General features: G+C 39.3%; 1 protein-coding gene across 3 annotated transcripts in view; it reads left to right on the top strand.

The window, feature by feature from the left end:
• The window catches only part of LARGE1 (LARGE xylosyl- and glucuronyltransferase 1), a 1,302,608-nt gene that overhangs the window by 274,190 nt on the left and 1,003,351 nt on the right, over positions 1–25,067 (top strand). The window contains exon 1 of one of the 3 annotated variants that reach the window (XM_053718970.1): positions 11,255–11,554. The exons of the other annotated variants lie outside the window; for them this stretch is intronic. The gene's annotated coding sequence lies outside the window, so the exon portion shown is untranslated. Of the gene's footprint in view, positions 1–11,254; positions 11,555–25,067 lie in introns of those variants that run through there. 3 annotated transcript variants of the gene reach the window in all.

Raw genomic sequence — 25,067 nt, 5'->3', positions numbered from 1 at the left:
TGTTTGTGGTTCTACAGTAATAAATGGGGATATAAAGCCCCCCCCCCCCCCCAGAAGGGCCACTCCAGTAGACTATTGTGCCCCTAAAAGTGAGGAAAGTTATAAAAATATATCACAATTATGGAATCTTTGCAATGCAAATCCGGTTCCAGACCAACCTGTAACCTGTAGATCCAATAGTCTATTCTAGTTATTTTCAGTCTGAGATGACTGAATAAAGTTTTATTTTAAATAAAAAGCAGAAAATAATTTATTTTAAAAAACAGGACTGTCCCTCCTTTGCAGGGCTTGGTTCTGCATTCTGTGGATGAAAATTGCTTAATCTGCACATTAGTGGACACTAGTAGTAGTAAAAGCAGATACTTGGGAACATGAACAGGAACCCCCTTTAGGACAGTATGGAGATGTTTTTTTCTGACTTATATAATAACTACCTGTTATTTAAACATGAAAACTCAGTTGAGAATAACCCAATAAAAAAGAAAGAATAAAATAGGAAATCCAGTCCATCCTTTGTGAATAATAAAAGTATGCTATAAGCGCCCTGCTCAATCAGATAACAATAGAGAGCACCTTATAAGCGAGTACAGCCCAGATGTTTGCCTATGCATACATCTCAGATCCCTCAAGGAAAGCTCCCAGCCTTTCTCCAGCATTTATGTGGGACCATGGATATATTGCTCCTACGCTTCTATCCAGGATGCTGCTGGAGACAACCATGGAAGACCCCTTTGATGAGGGAGAGATGCACTCGCCGGCAACTCCAATATCAGGATGGCTCCAATATCGTGCTCCTTGGGTCATACGGCTGTTAATTAAAATAGCTCACTGACCAACTAGGGGGCACTCACCAACAAAAGTAGAAAAACAAAATAAAATAGTCTCAATATGATAATATACATTAAACACTAACTACCATTTATCCAACAGATTGATATGCAGTATCGAGTCGAAGCCTCAGTAAATGACTTCCAGGGCTTCAACTCCTAAAGAGTAGGTGTGTCGCATCCAAGTCTGAGAAAACAAACAAACAAAACATAGGGGGCGCCTCATGGTTTAATATACTAGAAAAACTTTATTAAACTTTATTTAAAGGGAGAGAATACTTGAGAATTTTTATTGTTTAAAATGATCGCTTTATTACCCATTCCCCATTTTTGCATAACCAACACTGTTATATAAATATACTTGTTACCACTGTGATTACCTTGTATCTAAGCCGCTGCAGGCTGCCCCTTATTTCAGTTCTTTTGATATACTTGCATTTTTGCCAATTAGTGCTGACTCGTAAATAACCCCAAGGAAGTGAGCTCAATGTTATCTATATTGCATACATGAACTAGCGCTGTCTTGCAGTCAAAAACTGTGAAATGCACTGAGATAAGAGGTAGCTTTCAAGGGCTTAGAAATTACCATATGAGCCTACTTTGGTTTAGCTTTCAACAAAGATAACCAAGAGAACAAAGCAAATTTGATGATAACGGTAAATTGGAAAGATTTTTAAAATTGCATGCTCTATCTGAAAAGTTTGGGGCTCTGTAGTTTCCCCCTAGCGGTAATGTTTTCTACGACAATGATGCACAGATAATACTGCAGCTTCCACATTATGACCACAAGTAGTAGGGATGGGCGAATGTGCTAAAAGTATAATTTTTTTGGTAGAACTAATAGTCCTGTGGACATTTGTTTTGGACAATCGAATGTTGATAAGATTGAATATCCATTAAAATTCAGTAATTAAATGTTATTTCCGGTTTCCAAATATTACTTTAGTTTTCGAATGTTCATAATTAGATCGAATATCCACATTTGATATTTCAAATATAATATTTGATTTAACAAATACTATTCAGAAGTTCAATAGTTCATGTGGTACGGAATTTAGTAAATTGATACATAATAGATACGAATATATCAATTAGAATGTTTCGATTTCGAATTTTGCATCATTCCAATATTACATTTAAAGAGATCATTAAAAATACTATTACATTAAACGAATTTAAGAATGTTGTACAAACATTCGAAACGAACAAATGTGTTAACATTTGTTTTATTTTTTTAATTGTTGTGAAACATTCACCCATCCCTAACGAGGAGACTGTGGCAATGATAGCCAAGTGTCTTCAACATTCTAACATGCTACTGAATTTAGGGGAGGTGTAATAGAATAGAACCTTAGATACAGTCTTCTAAAAATTCATACTCTGTCAGAGGCGTAACTAGAAACCACAGGGCCCAGGTGCAAGAATCTAAGAAGGGGCCCCCCCATCGCCCCTCCCCCCTCCAAAAAAAGATGAATTTAATACATATTGTTTTGTTTTTTTACATTTAACACAGAAAAAAAAGTGAATCAGATTACATGTCTGCAAAAGGAGGTACCCCCCCAGTACTGTATATAGTAAGTTAGTGACATAGTCTGTAATCTGCCGGTGAGATGGCTGGCCTGACCCTACCCGCCCAGTACTTTATAAAGTGACCACAGTAGTCAGTGACATGGTCCACCCCCCATACTGTATATAGTGGTACTGTATAGTGACATTGTTTACCCCCTGCCCCCCCCCCATACTGTAGTAATAAGGTCTGTAATTTGCTGGTTCCACAAACATACACACACACATACATGCATAAATACACACACAGTCACATACATACATGCATAAATACACACACAGTCACATACATACATACATACATACACACACATACATGCATAAATACACACACAGTCACATACATACACACACACACACACACACACCAAACACACACACATAAACACCAATGGGTAAAACAGAAACACTAACCCCTGTAGTCATGTCACACTCACAAGATATCAGTGCAGGCAGTGGTAGGTTAACGTTTTTTATTAAAGCAATTTTTTTTTTTTTTTTTTTTTTTAAAGCTGGGCCCCCACCCTCAGGGGCCCAGTCGCACCTGCGACCTCTGCACCCCCTGTAGTTTCGCCCCTGTACTCTGTCATTCTTATGTTACTGTGACACCCTGATCTACTGTTTAAATGCCAGTGACAGATACAGGAGGTTATGTTCATATTCTTTTAGCTATTGCCTAAAGAAGAATCTTAATTTTCTCAAAGCTAGCCATGATTTATTTTGCATTTACATAATGCATAATTATCTTTTTTTATCTTCTTCACTAGTTGACTCGATATATTTCTTTATCTATTTAAAAGATACCATAAAAGGAAGAATAATGACTTTCAATTAACATAAAGGGCTTTAGTTATCAAGTAGAGGAGGGTACTTTGGAGCCTTTGAAGTCCAGGCTCACTCATGCAAGCCTGCTTACTGCAAGTTAAGGAATAGAGGTGAAAATCTATGTACATTACAGCATTTTTCTGTTTAAGTTCTACAGACTTTAATAGCAGACCTACTCAACAGAGGGCCCAGGTGCAAACATGTTTGCCCCCCCTCCCAAAGGTAACTCAATACTGATAGTATACATGCTGCTCTGTATCAGGATTTGATTGATAGATAGATTAATAGATATAGATAAATAGAACATGCAACCTGCACTAATAAAAGGCTCCTCTGAATTGTACACATTCTGCACACACTCATGTATAGAGGGCACCAGGGCCCCCCTCAGCACTTGGGCCCTGGTGCCACAGCGTCTGCTTCACCAATGGTAGTTCTGCTCCTGACATACTGTACATGGTGACCACAGCTTGCAGATCAAGAAGTGTGGCCTTGCAGTTGATAGGTTGGGGTTTGGGATGCCAGGGACACGGTTTGGTTGATCCATGGCAAGTTTATGGCAACTCAGCTCTACAGAATTGTGCTGCGTCATACAAATACATGATATTAATAATTATTGTAATAGCTCAGGAATCTGGTATATATCATTTGTGTAGGGTTTAGGCAGTCTGCATGTAGCACAGAGTAAAGAGACTGCCAGAAACAGTGATCAATGCTTCACGCTATTTTTTTAAAAAAAGTGGGAATTTGGGAGGAGCCAGAACTGATAGAAAGAGGCACTTTTTGTTATTTTTGGGATCTCTGGATCATCATCCACTGTGTTCCTTCCTTAAGAATCTTGAACAGAGCACTTTACTCTTACAGCTATTTTTTTATTAACACACCCAGTTGGAGCATGTAACCTCCCAGGGTTTTCTGACCCACTGGATGATAAGCACTGATATAATAGACCTAAAGCATGATTTAAGGAGAATGTCTTAGTTATCTACATTAGGTCTGTAATGGAAGCGGATTAATGGGATACTGAACCAACATTTTTCTTTCATGATTCAGATAGAGCAGGCAATTCTAAGCAACTTTCTAATTTACTCCTATTATCATTTTTTTTTTAATTTCATTCTCTTGGTATCTTTATTTTAAAAAGCAGGAATGTAAGCTTATGAGCTGGCCCATTTTTGGTTCAGTACCCTAGATATTGCTTGCTGATTGGTGGCTGCATTAAGCCACCAAATAGCAAGCTCTACCCAGGTGCTGGCCCAAAGATGGGTTGGCTTGTAAGCTTACATTCCTGCTTTTCAAACAAAGATAGCAAGAGAATGAAGTCAAGTTGATTATAGTAGTGAATTAGAAAATTGCTTAAAAATGCCTGCTCTCTCTGAATAAGGAAAGAAAAAAATTGGGTTCAGTATCCCATTAAGTAAGAGATTGATTAGGGTTGAGATACTGATGGTGTCAGACCTCTGCAGAGGTGAACAGCTTGTGCTAGTTTATTGTTATATACAATTCCTTTCTCCCAGTGGAGGTCTGGGTCAGATGAAGCACTATTATCAAGGCCTTATGAAAATGTCCAAGTAGGTTAGATGAGAAATTGTTTGTTGTATAACAAAGTACCAGGATAATGTAAGTCTCATGTTTCTGTCCATGTTTCCAACTATAGGGGAAATAAATTATTGTAGACTAGTCCTAAAGCCCGTTCACACGGGCCATTTTTTGCAAGGTACAGTGGTCCCACCCCTTGCGCTCTCTCCCTCCCCCTCTCTTTTGCTCTCTCTCTCCCCCTCTCTTTTACGCTTTCTCTCCCCCTCTCTTTTGAGCTCTCTCTCTCCCCCCTCTCTTTTGCGCTCTCTCTCCCCCCTCTTTTGCGCTCTCTCTCTCCCCCCCTCTTTTGCGCTCTCTCTCTCCCCCCCCTCTTTTGCGCTCTCTCTCTCCCCCTCTCTTTTGCTCTCTCTCCCCCTCTCTTTTGTGCTTTCTTTCCCCCTCTCTTTTGAGCTCTCTCCACCTCTCTTTTGAGCTCTCTCTCCCCCTCTCTTTTGAGCTCTCTCTCCCCCCTCTCTTTTGCGCTCTCTCTCCCCCTCTTTTGCGCTCTCTCTCTCCCCCCTCTTTTGTGCTCTCTCTCTCCCCCCTCTTTTGCGCTTTCTCTCTCCCCCCCTCTTTTGCGCTCTCTCTCTCCCCTCCTCTTTTGCACTCTTTCTCTCCCCCCCTCTTTTGCGCTCTCTCTCTCCCCCCCTCTTTTGCGCTCTCTCTCTCCCCCTCTCTTTTGCGCTCTCTCTCCCCCTCTCTTTTGTGCTCTCTCTCCCCTCTCTTTTGCGCTCTCTCTCACCCCTCTCTTTTACGCTCTCTCTCCCCCTCTCTTTTGCGCTCTCTCTCTCACCCCTCTCTTTTATGCTCTCTCTCTCACCCCTCTCTTTTGCGCTCTCTCTCTCCCCTCTCTCTCTCCCCTCTCTCCCCCCCCTCTCCCCCTCTCCCCCCTCTCTCTCTCCGCTCTCTCTCTCCCCTCTATCTCTCTCTCTCCCCTCTATCTCTCTCTCTCCCCTCTATCTCTCTCTCTCCCTTCTATCTCTCTCTCTCCCCTCTCTCTCCCTCTCCCCTCTCTCTCACTCTCCCCTCTCTCTCTCCCCCTCTCTCTCTCTTCCCCCTCTCTCTCTCTCCCCCCTCTCTTTCTCTCCCCCCCCTCTCTCTCTCCCCTATCTCTCTCCCCTCTCTCTCTCTCTCTCTCTCTCTCTCTCTCCCCTCTCTCTCCCCCCGTCTCTCTCTCTCTCTCCCCCCTCTCTCTCTCCCCTCTCTCTCTCCCCTCTCTCTCTCCCTCTCCCCTCTCTCTCTCTCCCCTCTATCTCCCCCTCCCCTCTATCTCCCCCTCTCTCCCCCTCCTCTCTCCCCCTCCTCTCTCTCTCCCCCTCTCTCTCCCCCTCCCCTCTCCCTCCCCCTCTCTTTTGCTGTCTCTTTCCCTCTCTTTTGCTCCCTCTCTTGTGCTCTCTTTATCTCCCCTCTTGATCTCTCTCTCCCCTCTTGATCTCTCTCTCACCTTTCTTATCTTTTCCCTACCCCCTCTCTCCCCTCTTTTGCGCTGTTTTGAGCTCTCAGAGTCTCAGTCTGCACGGCCTTTCACGGGCCGCTTGGCCCCGCCCCCTTCAGGGCAACCATGCCCCCTTAACGACCCTTCACTCTCGGCCCCGCCCCCTTCACGCTCGGCCACGCATTCCCATGCTCGGCCACGCCCACTTCTGCTCGCACTGCAGAGACTTAGGGACTGTAAGGCCAGGTGTGTTTGTCCTCGTGCTGTCTCTACTGCGCATGACAGCTTCGGACAAACACACTTGGCCTTTTATAGTATAGGATAGGATTTAATAAGCTGGGATGCCTCTCCAAAATACAATTCCATATTCAGTTGTGTTTATTAACTAAAGTATGGTTGGATGCTCCATAACTGTGAATATTTGCCAAAAGTTTGAAATGAAATTTCATAGACTTAACTATAAGGGGGCGGGGCATATTTATCAAGCTGCATATGGAGCTTGATGCCCCTTTTTCCGGCGAGCCTTGTATCATGTCTGCTTGCACATTAATAAATATACCCCTAAGAGGCATCCATTCTTAGTAAAGCCTGGCCTATTTTTATTTTTCAATACTTTGCCTTACCTCACAATTTTTTTTATTTTAAATAACCCAAGAGTATGGTGAAAATTAGGCTGGTTGGTTTACAGTGTCTTGGGGGGACTCTGGGCAATCTGGGGGTGGGATTCAGCAATTCAGAGTTAATGGATGTGATATTGATATTATCAGTTGGTATGAACCACATCCGACCTGTTGTTATGTGCACAATGGTAGAGTCAGGACGTGGCTCTTGCAGTTTGTGTGTGTGTGTAGCATTCTTAATAAAGTTTACAGTTATGAAGACCTGTGCTTGATCTCTTTGCATAAACTAAAATAGCATAGATGTGGGCAGGATTTGTGTATTTATGTGCAGGTTTTAAAATGCCAGGTTAAACTGGCAATGACTGGATCACAGAAAGAGATAATGATGAAACAGTAGCACACAGATACAAATATTCATTGGAAGTGTTTACATATGTTTATCTTCCCTGCTTTATTCATAAAAAGTCAGTGCAGGATTGGCCTGCAGGGATAACGGGACTTTTGCCAGTGGGCCGCCATCGCCGTAGGCCACATCCTTGGTCAGGGAGGTCAAGGAGCGAGCCTTGTGTGCATGCATAGTGCATTTCTTCAAGGCTGCTCCTCTTCTGACAAGGGTGTGGGGGCTTGTGATGGCTGAGAAGAGGCCCTAGGCAAGGTAGGGGGTAAGAGTTGGGGACAGGTTGGTGCTGGGGCCGGTCTTTAAATATTTCCAGGGCCAGTCGGATTTCTCAGTCCGGCCCTGCAACAAGTCATTTATGAACAGACTTGCCTAGGTTGTATTTAACTCATTTGAATGTTCTCTTTTTTCAATCTGTGATACTCAACATCCAAATGTTAAATGGTTCAGCACCCTGGATAACGCTTACTGATTGGTGGCTATATTTAGCCTCCAATCAGAGAGCGCTACACAGGAGCTGAACCAAAATTGGACTGGCTCCTAAGCTTACATGCCTGCTTTTTCAAATAAAGATACCAAAAGAACAAAGACAAAATTATAATAGGAGTAAATTAGAAAGTTGCTTAAAAATGTTTTATCTGAATCATGAAATAAATAAATTGGGTTTCATATCCCTTTAATGGGACAGAATGAATGTCTAGAGGACCATTTGTTCTACCATCTTGAAGGACACAAAATACAAGATCTTAGTGGGACAGTAGTCATAATTAAACATGTATGTGTCAGATAGAACATATAATTTTAAATAACTTTTTTCTCTTGCTAAAACCTTTTGGAGAGTAAACATAGAAGCAGGGGTCAAGTCGAGCGGCAATGCATGGGAACGGAGTTCCTGCACTATTTTTGCAAGAGGAACTTAGTTCCCTCTGGACAGAAAACAGAAATGCTTTAGTAAACAGTGCTGCTGCTGGTGGGAGGAGCTGGACCACAGTCTGTTTAGAGGGATAGTGAGATCCTCTAGTAATGGGCAGTAACAATTCCTCCAACACACTAAATGTAAGCCTGTCAGTGGTCCTGCAGTGTGCAAGCCTGTCAGTGCTCTGGGGTTATTTAGGTCCCCTCAGCAGAAATAGGACAATTGCACCTTAAGTGGGTGAGACTCTGTGACAGAGGAGGATTCTCAGACTCAAAGGCAACTATTCAATATTTCATTAGATTTAATTTGCTTTCATTAACAATATTAATTTCAAAGGGGTGGAAGTCTTGGTGAGTTCCCACACTTTTATTTGTAGGACTTGACCCCTGCCTAGAAGGTTCATAGTAGCTTAGGAGCATGCAGTTGTCTTTAGCACTCTATGGGGCGTATTTATCAAGCTCCTTATGGTACGATCAGGTTGATTGACACCCCCTGCTGGTGGCCGTTTGGCCACGAATCTGCAGGGGGCGGCATTGCACCAGCAGTTCACAAGAACTGTTGGTGCAATGATAAATCCCGAGAGCGTATGCTGTCAGCATTTATCGATGTGCAGTGGACATGATACGCAATATTGGATCATGTCCACTCGCACAATGATTATTCGGCCCCTGCAATGTAAAGCTGCAAGTAATGATTATTTTTATATTTTCAATTGATCGACTAATCGGATAAAAAATAATAATAATATTTTTTTCCTGTATTTACAATAAAATCCATGTACTGAGTGTGTGATACAAATATAAAACTTCAGACTATGGGGTCGATTTATGAAGCAGCGGATGCTGCTTCCGACCCACTCAGCTTCAGGTCCGCATGAAGCGGAAGTTAAGAAGGTGCAGTCTTACGACCGCTGCTCCTTAACTCGTCCGCCACCTCTGAGACGGGAGACAGCAGTCAGCCCGATCGAATACAATCAGGATTATTGACACTCCCTGCTATCTGCCGATTGGCCACGAATGTGCAGGGGGCAGCATTGCACAAGCATTTCACTAGAAATGCTTGTGCAATGATAAATTCCAATTACAGCCTCCTGCACATTAGTAAATTGGCCCTAAAACTCATTTTTATAATTAAAGGGACACTAAACCCAATTTTTTTCTTTCATGATTCAGATAGAGCATGCAATTTTAAGCAACTTTTTAATTTACTCCTATTATTAATTTTTCTTTGTTCTCTTGCTATCTTTATTTAAAAAGCAGGAATGTGATGCATAGGGGCCGGCCCATTTTTGGTTGAGAACCTGGGTTATGCTTGCTTATTGGTGGGTAAATGTAAGCCTCCAATAAGCAAGCGCTATCCATGGTGCTGAATCTAAAATGGGTTGGCTGCTAAGATTTACATTCCTGCTTTTAAACTAAAGATAGCAAGAGAACAAATAAAAATTGATAATAGGAGTAAATTAGAAAGTTGCTTAAATTTTCATGCTGTATCTGAATCATGAAAAAAAATTGGGTTCAGGGCCCCTTTAAGCAAAACAAATCCACAAACTTTTTGAAAAGAGGTAGAACTAGAAAGAGGTAGACTATCACTGTGTATAACATTCTGTTATTCATTCTTTACGAAACTTTGCATTGAAATGCAAAAATATCAACATGTCCACAAGCTCCTGGCTGAGGCTGGCTCTCTTTTGCAAGCTATTATGCCTGCAGCAGAGAAGAGGTGCTCAGATGGTGTTGAGGTGCCTGAGATGCATAAGTAGGGTTTCGCCAATTTTGCCAAGGTGGGATATTTACCTTTGTTCGCTCCACCAATGCAGATTTTTTTCCTCCTTGGCAAGTGGCCTCTCAATAAAGTGAACTTGGACTTCATTCTAATATAAAAATATCTTAAAATTCTATATGTAGTGGTAAATAACCAGCTATACGGTTAGGGAAAAAATATTGAGTCTACTCTTAAAATAACAAATATCTGGTACAAATCACAATTTATTAAAAATAAAATAATTAAAAAAAGTCAAAAGTTCTAAATACTATATATCAATAACAGCACAAAACCTTACACATGTATCTATACATATAATCAGCAATAGCATGCAATCAGCTAATAATTGTGCAAACAGATAATAACTCCCATCAATCTATGGCTAAGAATAAATAAGCTCAGCACTATATCATGCAAAGCACAGTCCCAAATCACCTGATTTAATATAAATTGATTATTATTGATTAGTTGTTGCAGTTCTGCTACAATGTTAGATTGTATAACACTACACCAGAGAGTGTTAAAGACACGTGCACACTCCTAAGCTGCCATGAGCTTAGCATGGTTTGCTCTTCATCAAAGGATATCTAAGGAACAAAGCAAATTTGATACTAGATGTAAATTGGAACGTTGTTTAAAATGTCATGCTCTATCTGACTCATGAATGTTTAATTTTGACTTTACTGTCTCTTTAACTGTAAAGTGAATAAAACTCACATACTCACGTACTATAACAAGTATCACAATGTACCTATTTATTATAATTCCACCATTCTAAATGTCACATTTAAAGCATTACAGTTAGAATGTTACCTTCATTATTTCATCTACTGCACATTGAAAATGACACCTTGTTATGGTTAGGCCTAAGGTGTTCGGAGCATTTTATGTTTAGCTGGAAAAAAATGATACATACATTACCAAACTGTTAAACGTGATATTGCATGTGCTGCAGGGTGACATGTAGGTGAATTAAACTTCAGAGGCTTTTTCACAGAAATAAAATACAGTTTCTAATGTGTAAACATACTGCAGTAAAACAAAAAAAACTAGATGAACATATGTCACTCTAAGCTCTAAAGTGTTTGAAATTCATATTTGTCACCTGGTTACAAGTTTAGAAGATTCCATACTGGGTGCCTCTACATGCTGAGCACTCATTCGCTCTTTGCTTTATGGACCTGTCATTTGTGTTGTGACGAGATGATATTCCTGTACCAACTGATAGGAATATTCTTGCTCATAAACAAATCTCCCACTAAAAGCTGTATTCAGTTACAGGAAGATATAGTATAAAGTTTACATCATACCTCCCCTGTCACTGTAAATGAATGCAGCTAGAGGCACACAGAGCTTTTCAGCTTGATCAGTTGCTGGATAGTCTTCCTGATAGTGTAATCAGTGCTACGTTACCAGGCAGATACCTTTTTCCAACTCATTTCAGTTCTCTGCAGCTCCTGAGCACAGCGCAAAAACACAAGCTCTATTTATAGCAGGGCTGTGTCATTTAAAGTGACAGAAAGAATATGGAATTTCAGCCTTTGCTGTCATTTGCAACCCAGAATAGTCAAGAGTGACATTTCTCCTTATGGTCCCTGTTACACTGGAACAGAAGTGCTTACACACAAGGTAAGAGATAAGCAGATTTATTCTGAAGTTTTAAAGTCCAGAAGAAGACATTAGAGATTTTAAATATATTTACTTTATTCTTCAAGTATTTAAAAGCTATAAGGGGACTGTTGCGTTCTCTCTTATATGAGCTCTGTATCTCAGACGAGATTCAGCTGTTTGCTCTGAATACCACTGGCCTCATGCCAGGGAGTGAGCAGAATATCTATTTATATGAAGGGCAAAGACAGATTAGCAGTTGTGTGTTACTGACACTGACGTGCCCATGTCCTCTCATTTGCCCAGTTGTGTATGATCAGTAGAGGCTCTCAAAGTTATGATGAGCAGTTCCTCTGTTGTAACCAACAACATTAGCAGGCTTTTACCCAGTGCATAAACAGACCCAAGTGAGTGATGATTATGTCCAATAAGCCCTACCCACTATTTGTTGCCTATATATATTTATATTATGTGTGTGTGTATTTAAATTTAAATGACACCAAATGTCATAAGTGATCTGACCTTACATAAAGGTTATATCTATAAGGATCATTCATAGCTGTTATATTCTAAAGTATCATACAGTATCATACCCTTTAAATTCCATCTGGTAAGACATTACAGGCCACCCCTCAGTTAACACCGTTTTTTCTTTTAGTCAACAGTGAGTTAAAAGCATACTATAGAAGGTTAGCTTTCTATTGTATGCTTTTTCCTTTCCTGCTAGTTTGCAAAGGTTTCCTGAAGCCGATGGGCTGAACAGAGAGGGATGCATGCACAGTGGGAAGGAAATGGAATGGATGACAGCCTTTTCATTGGCTGTAGATGCAGGCTAGGGTTGGACCGAGGAAATCTTACCAGAGGGTAATGTAACCGCTGCGAATATCCTTTATAGATATAGCCTCTCTGTAAGCACAGACTACTAATAGAAGGTCTAAGAATGTGGCTTGGTTTGGGGTGGAGTTAACCATTTCTGGGTAGGGTTTTGGAGTTTCCCAGTTTTACTTTGTGAAATTGCACATCAATATGTTAAAGGGATAATAAACCCAATTTTTTTTTTTTTTTTTTACTCCTATTATCAATTTTTCTTTGTTTATCGTTCATTTGAATAAGCAGGAATCTAAGCTAAGGAGATAGCTTATTTTTGATTCAGCACCCAGGTGCTGAACCAAAAATGGTCCGGTTCCTAAGTTTGCATTCTTGCTTTTCAAATAAAGATAGTAAGAGAACAAAGAAAACTTGATAATATGAGTAAATTAGAAAGTTGCTTAAAATTGCATGCTCTATCTGAATCATGAAAGAAAAAAAAAATTGGGTTTAGTATCGCTTTAAGGAACATGAAGGCTCAGCATGAAAGAACTCCCAAACAGTAATAGTACTGCAGTTATACATTAATTCTGCATGTTTGCTGTTTTTCGACACAATCTTTTCCTCTTTATGTTTACTTTGATTTAACACGTGTTTTTACCAAAGGAGCACAGTTTAATATCCCTTTAACATTTACATCTATTTACTGAAGCCATTTTACAATCGTGTTTCCTAAGTGTTGAAATTACAATTACTGTTGTTCTGAGTTGCTAATATTTATTGTTTGATGTCTAAGATGTCATACATAGGGGACAGGCTGGAAAATATAGTGACAGTGAGCCTCAATATGTTTTGAACATGACCTCGTCTAAACAGCGAGGCCCTTTGGCTACCTAAAGAGTGTCTATGAATCTAGATCATTGAATTGTTTTTGTAAAATGGCAAATGAATGGAAAAATGCAGTGCCTTTTATTGTGGTCAGATGTACTGATTTTTTATCTTGATTTACACCAGGGAATGTCACTTATTATCTCAAACCTATCTCTCTAGACACACGCTGAAGCAATCATTAGGATGTGTACTTTAAAGGTTCAGTCCCAATTAGGACCAGGTAACCCTTGTGGCAGTGAAATGACATGTTTTAAATATAATGAGACAGGTGAGAGTATTTCTAAATGATTTGCGACAATTATTCCTGCAGGCTTTGATAACATTGTCACCTTATGTCTCACACTACTTCAGTCTAGGTCATTGTTTTATTTGTCTTTTTTTCGCACTGTGAGTTTACAGACCTTTGTGTGATGTAAATAGATCTCACTTCTAATCAGGGAAGTGCAATCAGGAGATGCAGGGGAGGAAGGACCTCACCTGTCATGAAAATGATAATGAAAGCGATATAGTAAAAGAAAAAGAAAAAAGAAAACGTACCAAATTTTCTGATCTTAGCTGCAAATATATGGAGGGAGGCAGCAACCAGCTTAGTCTTCCTTGATTGCGCATCAAATTTAGAAGGTGCTGTATACAGCGCACTGTCTGTAAGATCAGGTGTTACATTTCGTCATTAGCCCCTTAACGACAGTGACGTACCATGTACATTGTTGGTCGTTAAGGGTTTTCTTGTTTATAATAGCATGGTTCTCCCCTTCTGGTCACCGGAAATAGCATGGTCTTGTCGCCGTCAGCGAGACCACGCTATTAGTAATTCCATTCCCATAGAAAGACATAATGATCCTTCAGCGGTTAAGCCCATCAGGAAAAAACCCCATGTGAGGCAGATCTCATATCTGCCTCTTGGGGGTGGGGGGCATAACTGTGTAAGTGCAAGAGAAGCACTGACCATCTGTGCTGTGTGCGGGAACTAATAGAAGAGGGAAATCTGGGCTGCAGAAACATAGTGCTGCAACTCTCTTTCCACTTAAAATTGTGCACTGCAGTTTTTGTTTTTAGTGCAATGTCTACAGCATTAGCAGCAGGAGAGGTAATTATTTTAGTGCCTTTTTCCGCTCTGCACTACGTGTCCCGTGTGGGCGGGACTGCATTCCACTTATACAGTGCAATGCAGGATAGCAGCAGTCCTTGTTCTATTTTGGCTGCTGGCTTTATTCTAATAAAGTAAATTTTTTACTCACAAAGCGATTTTCACAAGAAATATTTTACTTTAAAAATTCATTTGTCTAACTGAAATCTAAATCACTTATAATGAAACATCACATTCCTTAGCCAGAATCAGACTTTCCACTGAAGTTTAAAAAAATAACAAAATAAAAAAACAGATTTTTCTTCTCACCAGAATTCATAGGCAGTTGTATGTTGTGAACCATAAGGAGCAATGTGTTGCCTAAGGACGCTGACAAATATTGCTGTAGTGTTGCTTAAGTTCAGAAATATGTTTTAAAGAAGCTTAGCAACAGTATTATAAGAATATGATAACATATTCCAAATGGATCCAGTGCTCCCTATGAAAGCAGTATAGATAAACTATAAAGCATAGTACAGATGCATGATAGGACGGGGGCAACCCCAAAAACGTTAACTACAGTAAAACTTTATTTACTTATAACAACGGAGAGTACCATTCTTTATTGATATTTATATGATTGGTTTAAAGTGCACCCCGGTGGATTGGATGAAACAAGGTAAGAGCGTGCTGGATTCATATGGGATTCTTTTATATATATATATATATATATATATATATATATATATATATATATATATATATATATATATATATATATATATATATAAAGACTTTGCAAACAAACAGGATTTCTTCAAGTGAGTCTTTATATTTACACAGAACATTCAGGTGGTTGGCCTCTGGAGGGAGGATTCACATCAAGCATAGCTATATGTATATATACATGGAGTGCAGAATTATTAGGCAAATTAGTATTTTGACCACATCATCCTCTTTATGCATGTTGTCTTACTCCAAGCTGTATAGGCTCGAAAGCCTACTACCAATTAAACATATTAGGTGATGTGCATCTCTGTAATGAGAAGGGGTGTGGTCTAATGACATCAACACCCTATATCAGGTGTGCATAATTATTAGGCAACTTCCTTTCCTTTGGCAAAATGGGTCAAAAGAAGGACTTGACAGGCTCAGAAAAGTCAAAGATAGTGAGATATCTTGCAGAGGGATGCAGCACTCTTAAAATTGCAAAGCTTCTGAAGCGTGATCATCGAACAATCAAGCGTTTCATTCAAAATAGTCAACAGGGTCGCAAGAAGCGTGTGGAAAAACCAAGGCGCAAAATAACTGCCCATGAACTGAGAAAAGTCAAGCGTGCAGCTGCCAAGATGCCACTTGCCACCAGTTTGGCCATATTTCAGAGCTGCAACATCACTGGAGTGCCCAAAAGCACAAGGTGTGCAATACTCAGAGACATGGCCAAGGTAAGAAAGGCTGAAAGACGACCACCACTGAACAAGACACACAAGCTGAAACGTCAAGACTGGGCCAAGAAATATCTCAAGACTGATTTTTCTAAGGTTTTATGGACTGATGAAATGAGAGTGAGTCTTGATGGGCCAGATGGATGGGCCCGTGGCTGGATTGGTAAAGGGCAGAGAGCTCCAGTCCGACTCAGATGCCAGCAAGGTGGAGGTGGAGTACTGGTTTGGGCTGGTATCATCAAAGATGAGCTTGTGGGGCCTTTTCGGGTTGAGGATGGAGTCAAGCTCAACTCCCAGTCCTACTGCCAGTTTCTGGAAGACACCTTCTTCAAGCAGTGGTACAGGAAGAAGTCTGCATCCTTCAAGAAAAACAAGATTTTCATGCAGGACAATGCTCCATCACACGCGTCCAAGTACTCCACAGCGTGGCTGGCAAGAAAGGGTATAAAAGAAGAAAATCTAATGACATGGCCTCCTTGTTCACCTGATCTGAACCCCATTGAGAACCTGTGGTCCATCATCAAATGTGAGATTTACAAGGAGGGAAAACAGTACACCTCTCTGAACAGTGTCTGGGAGGCTGTGGTTGCTGCTGCACGCAATGTTGATGGTGAACAGATCAAAACACTGACAGAATCCATGGATAGCAGGCTTTTGAGTGTCCTTGCAAAGAAAGGTTGCAAATAAAGGTGGCTATATTGGTCACTGATTTGTTTTTGTTTTGTTTTTGAATGTCAGAAATGTATATTTGTGAATGTTGAGATGTTATATTGGTTTCACTGGTAAAAATAAATAATTGAAATGGGTATATATTTGTTTTTTTGTTAAGTTGCCTAATACTTATGCACAGTAATAGTCACCTGTACACACAGATATCCCCCTAAAATAGCTATAACTAAAAACAAACTAAAAACTACTTCCAAAACTATTCATTTGATATTAATGAGTTTTTTGGGTTCATTGAGAACATGGTTGTTGTTCAATAATAAAATTAATCCTCAAAAATACAACTTGCCTAATAATTCTGCACTCCCTGTATATATATATATATATATATATATATATATATATATATATATATATATACATATATCTCAGGGTTCAAAATTTCAAACCCTAAGCTACTAGTGCCCACCCAAAATGTTACTCGCCACATTTGATCCCGCCCACACCACAACCACTAACCCCCCTCTTGGCATATGGTGAGCCAATGTGAATCACCTTATTGTGCAGTCATTTTTAAATATTGTTTTGTTTTTATACCATAAATTAAATAGTGCTACATTAAAGCATTTAGCAACATCAACTAGGGTTCTGGGGAGACAACAGCTGGACAGAAAAAAAGGAAGTTGTTGAACTGAGAGAAAGCAAAGAGTGTTGACATTAATGTGAGGTCATAGCAGATCTGGAAAAAATGTTTTATAATTATCATGTCTCATCTATCTTTCTCCACTCCCTCCTCTCTTCAATCTCTCTTTTTACCCCCTCCCTTCTCTCTCAGGCCATATCTTCTCTTTACACTTTTCTCTCTCCTTTCGCTTCAGTTTTTTGTTCTTTTCTCCACTCTTTCTTAACACTATCTTTTTCTCTACTTGTCTGTGAGTGTTCTTCTGTCTGAATGTGTGTGTCTCTCAGGAGTTTTTCTGTGTGTCTGTGTTTTTTTTAAAGGTGTGTGTGAGTATTTCTGAGTGTCTGTTAGTGAGCACGTTTCTGTGTGTCTGAGTATTTCTGTGTGTCTGTGAGTGTGTATGTGTGCATTTGAATGTTTCTTTTTTTGTGTGTCTATAAGTGAGTGAGTGTGTGCCTTAGAATGTATTTGCTTGTGTGTATCTAAGTGTTTCTGCAGACTTTTAAGTATCCAACAACATAACCTCTTTCTGGTTTATATGTGTGTTTATCTGGCTCAGATACTAGCCAGTGCCTCACCAGCCACTGACCTCACTACACATCACTGCTCCTAATGTGTGCAAAAATATAATATTCTTTCATTCTCTGGCGTAAACAGCAATTACAACAAGATGTCAATTAAGAAACAAGTCTTGAGGGAGAAACTTCTGGGCAATGAGATTTGGAAAGGTTGTGATGCCAGGAAGCTGTAAGCCAGCTGCGTTGAATCTCCTAAACATCCTGGCCTATCTGTAACATCCCCCTAGACTTTGTACATTACTAATTTCTATACCTTGTAGGGAAGAAATTGATGCCTTTATTGAGAAGCAAGCAGCTTCCATGTTCCAGAACTTTTCACAGTCCATCAACTGATAGAGGTGTAGGACTCTCCTATCCATTGCTTTTTTTTTTTCTCCGGAACTCAGAGCATTGTAAATTGGAATGGTGCTGCATTTATCCTTTACATTTTTGAGCTGTAAATATGTAGTGATCGCTAATTACTTGGGAGATCTCAGCAGTTCCAAATATATTACCTACCTACATGGAAAATGTGTGTAAGGTGCTCTGAGACTTCTTACCCTTCTATTTCTGCTTTTACTCTGATTGAGTCACCAGAAAGGAGATTACATGAGGTGATATAAAATATGTCCCTTACAAGGGGCAGATGAGTACTTCCCTTCAGAGGTCTTAGTGCCTAATAGGCAGTGCATTTGGATTCCTGAGCAGGATTGAGAGTTCACTCTTCGAGTGGATATAAAAGGGAGTTTTACTTATTCTGATATATTGGGAGTGCCATGGGAGGACCTTGGGGTTCCAGTTACTGGCTTTATATCCTACCATTTGCAAACCCCTATAGTACAGCTGAAGGAGCAATGCAGCAAGATTTCAGCTACAGGGGATAACATCTGTCTATAGGACGGCTTCCCACATGATTGTCTTTTGTATTACAGATTTGGCGACATTTGATCAATCAGTGAGAACTGGGGAGCAGCAGGGGTAGGCCACAGGGATCAGAGAGGAGCTATCATCTCTATGAGACTACATTGGCAACAAGCCTCAGATTTCTCTGCCTTGTGTGGATATCTGTCAGCTGGGTAGTGGGGTCTGCAGTACTTGAGTAACCTCATACCATGGCTACAAGGATTCAGTTCTTTGGGAGTTTTCAGATAAATGGAGTTTGTTAATTGCACCAGTAAGCAGGCCACATTCTCTGCATTGCAGGACAGTTGAAGTTTTCATAATAGATTGTTCCTGTTCTAAATTTTCTCTTGACTTCTTCCCTGTTATCTAACTTTTTTGCTTATTAATAAGCCGCCCCATTTTTGGTTCAGTATCTGGGTAGCGCTTGTTGATTGGTGGATAAATGTGCCACCAATCAGCAAGTGCTACCCAGGGTGCAGACCCAAAAATTGGCCGGCTCTTAAGCTTATATTGCTTCTTTTTCAAATCTTCTTTTTCAAATAAAGATACCAAGGGGTAGATTTATCATAGTGTGAACGGACATGATACGATGCAGCTTTAGAGCAGGCGGACAAGTTATGGAGCAGCGGTCTTTAGACCGCTGCTTCATAACTGCTGTTTCCGGCGAGCCTGAAGGCTCGCGGGGAAACAGGGGCATCAAGCTCCTTACGGAGCTTGATAAATCGGCCCCCAAGAGAACAAATAAAAATTGATAATAGAAGTACATTAGAAAATTGCTTAAAGGGACAAGAAACCCACAATTTTTCTTTAATGATTCAGATAGAGAATACAATTTTAAACAACTTTCTAATTTACTTCTATTATCTAATTTGTTTTATTCTCTTGGTATCATTTGTTGAAGGGGCAGCAATGCACTACTGGTTTCTAACTGAACACATGGTTGAGCCAATGAAAATCGGTATTTATATGCAGTGACCAATCACCAGCTAGAACCTAGGTTCTTTGCGGCTCATGAGCTTGCCTAGATAAACTTTTCAGCAAAGGATAACAAGAGAAGGAAGCAAATTCAACAATAGAAGTAAATTAGAAAGTTGTTTAAAATTGTATTCTCTATCTGAATCATGAAAGAAAAAATTGGGGTTTCGTGTCCCTTTAAAATTGCATGCTCTATCTGAATCACAAAATATAAAAATTGGGTTTCATATCCCTTTAAGTTCTCACTTTACAGCAGTCTAAGACAATTTTGCAACTATTTGCAGTGTTGTACATGGACTTTTGAGGAATGATCAGTATCATTAGCTTATTAGTACTAAAGAGTATGGGCCAAATTACAAGTGAAGCGCAAATTAACGCTTCAGCTCAAGCGTTAATTGTGCTAGATGTAAGCTTTTTGTGCTTGTCAGGTTGCGCTCATATTACGAGTTGAAAGTTTTCGCTCTCACGCTAACCCAACAAGCACAAAAAGATGAAGTTAGAATATTGCGTGTGCTTTGATGTATTCCCTTTTTTGATGTAGTCAATAGAGAAAAAAAAGTGGAAAAAAAGCCTAACACCCTCTCTTGCGCAAACCCAATCACATATTCTCATTTGCGCTAACCCAACATTAAAATATAAATATTTCACATTCCAATGTTCTTCAAATATCAGAATATGTTCTATTCATAAATAAATATGTCTACTCTACATATATCTGATGTTTTTTGGGGGAAAATATGTGCACTAATATAAACATATCTCTATACATAGATGCACATCTTTAGACATGTATATATATATATATATATATATATATATATATACAGGTGGCCCTCGTTTTACAATGGTTCAATTTACACCGTTTCAGAATAACAACCTTTTTTTCCAGTCATGTGACTGCAATTGAAAAGCATTGAGAAGCAGTTCATTTATTAAAATAGCCAGTAGGTGGAGCTGTCCGCTTGTGTTGCAGCAAAGCCAAGCAAGCTGAAATTAATCAGTTTAACCAGACCTGAACTATCGAGCAGATTTCAAAGGAACAAGATCTTCCTGTCTATAAATCAGTCCAGATTGGAATGCATAGAAAGAACTGTTTGCAGAAGAATGCAAGTGAAGTCTGTGTTGTGTGATTATTTTATTAGGTTTATAATGCTGTTTAGCAAATGTTTTTGTTCATTTAACTTAGTTTAATTATATATTCTGTGTTGTGTGATTATTTTATTAGGTTTATAATGCTTTAAAAATAATGTATTGGGTGTTACTTATGACAATTTTGAGAGGGGCCTGGAACCTATCTCCCTCACTTCCATTTGACTTACATTATAAACTGGGTTTCAATTTACAACGGTTTCGATTTACAACCATTCCTTCTGGAACCTAACCCTGGTGTAAACTGAGGGCTACCTGTATATAAAAAAATATATATATAATTATATATATATTAATTATATATATCAGTGTTAAAGCCCTTTCCCTGCCTTTTTTTCCAACACCTGAGATCTCATATCTTTGAGCCTTTATAATTTTTTTGTGCAGTATTTATTTAAAATAAGATGGTGGTATTATGAGTGTAACTTTGTAGTGTATTTTGTCTTGATAATCATTCTAGCGTAAATTACAATTGCACTCAAGTGATCGCATTTACTTTCAACTTGTAATACCAGTGGTAAACCCTTTATTGCTCTGATGCAAACGTTCGCTCTCCACTTGTAACCTGGCCCAATATTTGCAAACTAAAAAATCTATTAACCTAATTCTCATTTATTTGACATGGCTGAGTCTTTAAAGTTACAATTTAGGAAAATTACAATAATTATCATATTTGGGTTTATAAAATACTTTTATTAAAGATGAGGCTTCTTGATCTGAGTGATTGGTTGCCCTAGCTTGCAACTTCTAGCTCAATTAACGCTCAAGCGGGAGTGTGAATTAGTGCTCCACTTGTAATCTGGCCATGGTGTATTAATGGGAATTTAAAGGGAGTACACTTGAATAAAGCTCATTCTCCTGTAATACTTCATGTTATCTCCTTCTTAAAGGGACATAAAGTCCTTTTTTCTTTCATGATTTAGATAGAACATACAATTTTAAGCAACTTTTCCAATTTACTTCTGTTATCAAATTTACTTCATTCTCTTGGTATTTTTTGTTACAGCAAAGGCAAAGCACTACTGGGAGCTAGCTGAACACATTAGGTGAGCCAATGACAATAAGCATATATATGCAGCCACCAATCAACAGCTTGCTCCCTGTAGTGCATTGCTGCTTGTGAGCCTACCTAAGTATGCTTTTCAACAAAGGTTACTAAGAAAATGAAGTAAATTAGATACAAAAAGTAAATTAGAAAGTTGTTTATAATTGCATGTTTTTTTCTGAAGCATGAAAGTTTAATTTTGACTTTACTGACCCTTTAAAGCAGGTGTCAGCAACCTTGGCAGCCCAGATTTTTTGGAACTACATTTTCCATGATGCTAAGACACACTTATTACTGGCTGAGTATCATGGGAAATGTAGTTTTGAAACATCTGAGGTGCCAAGCTGCTTTAAAGGGACAGTCTACTCCAGAATTTTTATTGTTTAAAAAGATAGATAATCTCTTTATTATCCATTCCTCAGTTTTGCACAGCCAACATGATTATATTTATACACTTTTTACCTCTATGATTACCTTGTCTCTAAGCCTCTGCAGACTTCCCCCTGATCTCAGTTTTTTTGACAGACTTGCATCTTAGCCCATCAGTGCTGACTCCAAAATAACCCCACAGAAGTGAGCTCAATGTTATCTATATGGCACACATGAATTAGTGCGGTCTACCTGTAAAAAAAAACTCCTATGTAACTCTGCGGGCGTGAGCACAATGTTATGTATATGGCACACATGAACTAATGCCCTCTAGATGTAAAAAACTGTCAATTGCATTCAGATAAGAAGGGGCCTTTAAGGGCTTAGTTATTAGCATATGAGCAACCTAGGTTTAACTTTCAACAAAGAATACCAAGAGAACAAAGCAAATTTGATGATAAAAGTAAATTGGAATATTGTTTAAATTGTGTTCCCTATCTGAATCATGACAGTTTAATTTTGACTAGATTGTCCCTTTAAGCATGATCCATTCATCTCACTTTAGTGATTAATTGTTTGATCAGTTATTATTTGTAACTTTTTTAGTTTAATTGTATGAGGTGTATTGGTGCGTTTGATTTTATGTACTTGGCATAGCAGAGCTGCAGGGGATTTATCTGTTACACATTCTCATTTGGCCATGTATGTGACATAAAGTAGTGTGCAAATGCCATGCATCTTATATAAGGATTTAGTTGTGCATATAACTAGCAAAGTGTTTCATCTGTTGTTTTACATATAAACAAATACCCTTCTCTAAATTATGATTTATATATCAACGTTTTAAGTAATATTATTACTATTACCAGTGAGGATTACATCTGGTGGGGTGGAGGGAAAAAAAAAAATACTTTATTCAACAGAGCATATGTCATGTAAAATATTCATCTTAGTCTATGAAAGAAAGAAACGTGAATTTGTTTTTCATTGTGTTTATTCCTGTGATCCTTCCAGGTTACTAGAGAGTTTTTACAGATACGCATCACTTGCGGCTTAGACCCGACTAAAGCAATCCCTGTCTAGCTTTCGCACAAAGCAAAAGTGTCATCTTTCGGCTGCTGCTATCTTTCAGTTAACCGCTGGCACAGGAGTAAATACGCAAATTGCTAAAGCTTTCATCTCCCTCCTGCCTGTGTATTGTGTCCGAGCATTTTATTGGCTTTGACAGCAGAAGTGTGTGCGTGTGTTAGGAGACGGGGCATTATAAATAATCGCGGTGACCTCTCTTCTCAAGGCATGTTAATAAACTCTGCAAATTGGGATCTTATCTGGTGTGTGGACTGATTAGGTGTGACAGGCAGCTTAAAAGCATTCACAAATCAGGACAAATTGGGGGGAATTTAGCTATGTGTGATCAGGACAAATATGATTTTCCCTGACTTGACAGCTAATAGTGTTTGCTCTAACAGTTACTACTTGGGCACATAATTACATGCACGATAGAGTTTCTGAACACCAGCGGCTTGGGTTCGCCCGATCTTCCATCTCATCTCTGTTACCACTGCAGAAGATGCTACTAATAGAAACAAATATCAAATCTTGGTGGTATCATTAGTTATATGAGAGAGAAGCTTAGATTTTCACAATGTAGTTCTTTCTCCCCTTGTTATGACCTTGGGCTACTGTAGCTCAATAAACAAAAAGCATTAAAGATACAGCAAACTGCTTAATAAATGGTTAGTTATGCACTGCAAAGGGACTTTGCAACATAATGTTGTTATTTAGTTTGTCCCCTTTTCACTTAATTTAACTCTGCCAATTTTTATTTTCTCATTATCAGAACTGGAAATGCACCCTGCTGACTTCTCAAGGCTAACCCTGCTACATATATTTATTTTAAAAGATGGTGAGAGTTCATGAGCCATCACATGTGGGATTAAAGTCCAGTCCTACAGGAGTTGTTTTTTTTAATACTTTTCAGTAATCTGGCACAGCATTGGCCCACTACTGTTAAACAGCACCTTGGTGTTGGTTCTAGACCTTATACTTTGGGGGAGGGAGGCAAGCAGTTATCAAACAACGGATAAAGAGTGACTGGTGCGGCAGTGATTTTGCATACCTGCTTATGCACACTGACCTCAATAATATGTTAGCCACACTTCTTTGTGTGTTGCACAAGAGTGGAGTGCGAGGTTTGTGAGAGTTGGAATAAAGTTCAATAGAAATAAGTATTATGGCCTACTTGACCTTAGGTTGGACAATTGTGCCTTGTCATTATCAAGGCTGAATGCAATATGGGGGCCACTACATGTAGGTAAAAATGTCTTGTCACTCTTAGTTTACTATGTGTCACATGTTTGATGACACCATGACATATTAACCCTTAAAGGGACAATTGAAAACGCTTGCTTTTGTGTAAAAATTGGGCTTTGCCCTACGCTTCCTAAAGAGGCCAAAAACCAAAACTTGTCATGTACGTGTTTGCCTAAAACAGCTATTTAATTTGCAGCATTGGCAGGTAAGAAAATCTAACCGGCCTCTAGAATGCTTTAGAACACTAACTGCCAGCCACTGGGGACACCATCTGTTATATATATTACAAAACACACATGCAAATATTTCACACTTACAAACATGTCTATGTATTGTGTTTCAAAAGTGTTTGTGAAATTTTTGCTGTAATTGTTTTAACTTCTTAGCAATAGCTTCTCGTTTCACTTACGAAATATCATGTATTGGGCACTAAATGCAACTATAGATGTGGATGGTTGGAACATATGCTAGCAAATTTGTAGACAATGGAGCTGAAGAGATGCTCGGTGAATTTTTAACATGATCTCATCTTTACAACAACCTCATTAATGTCTGGGCCCATTGAGCAAAGCCTTGCAGGCGTGGAGAGAAATTATAGTGCAGACTTCACAGGGGCTGAACTCACTTGAGGGCCTGATGATCTAAAGCTCTCTGCTTATGTGAGAT

This window comes from Bombina bombina, chromosome 6 (genome assembly GCF_027579735.1).
Source record: "Bombina bombina isolate aBomBom1 chromosome 6, aBomBom1.pri, whole genome shotgun sequence".
Lineage (NCBI taxonomy): Eukaryota > Metazoa > Chordata > Amphibia > Anura > Bombinatoridae > Bombina > Bombina bombina.
The sequence above is the reverse complement of the archived record's forward strand: the minus strand, read 5'-3'. Positions and strand labels throughout refer to the sequence as shown.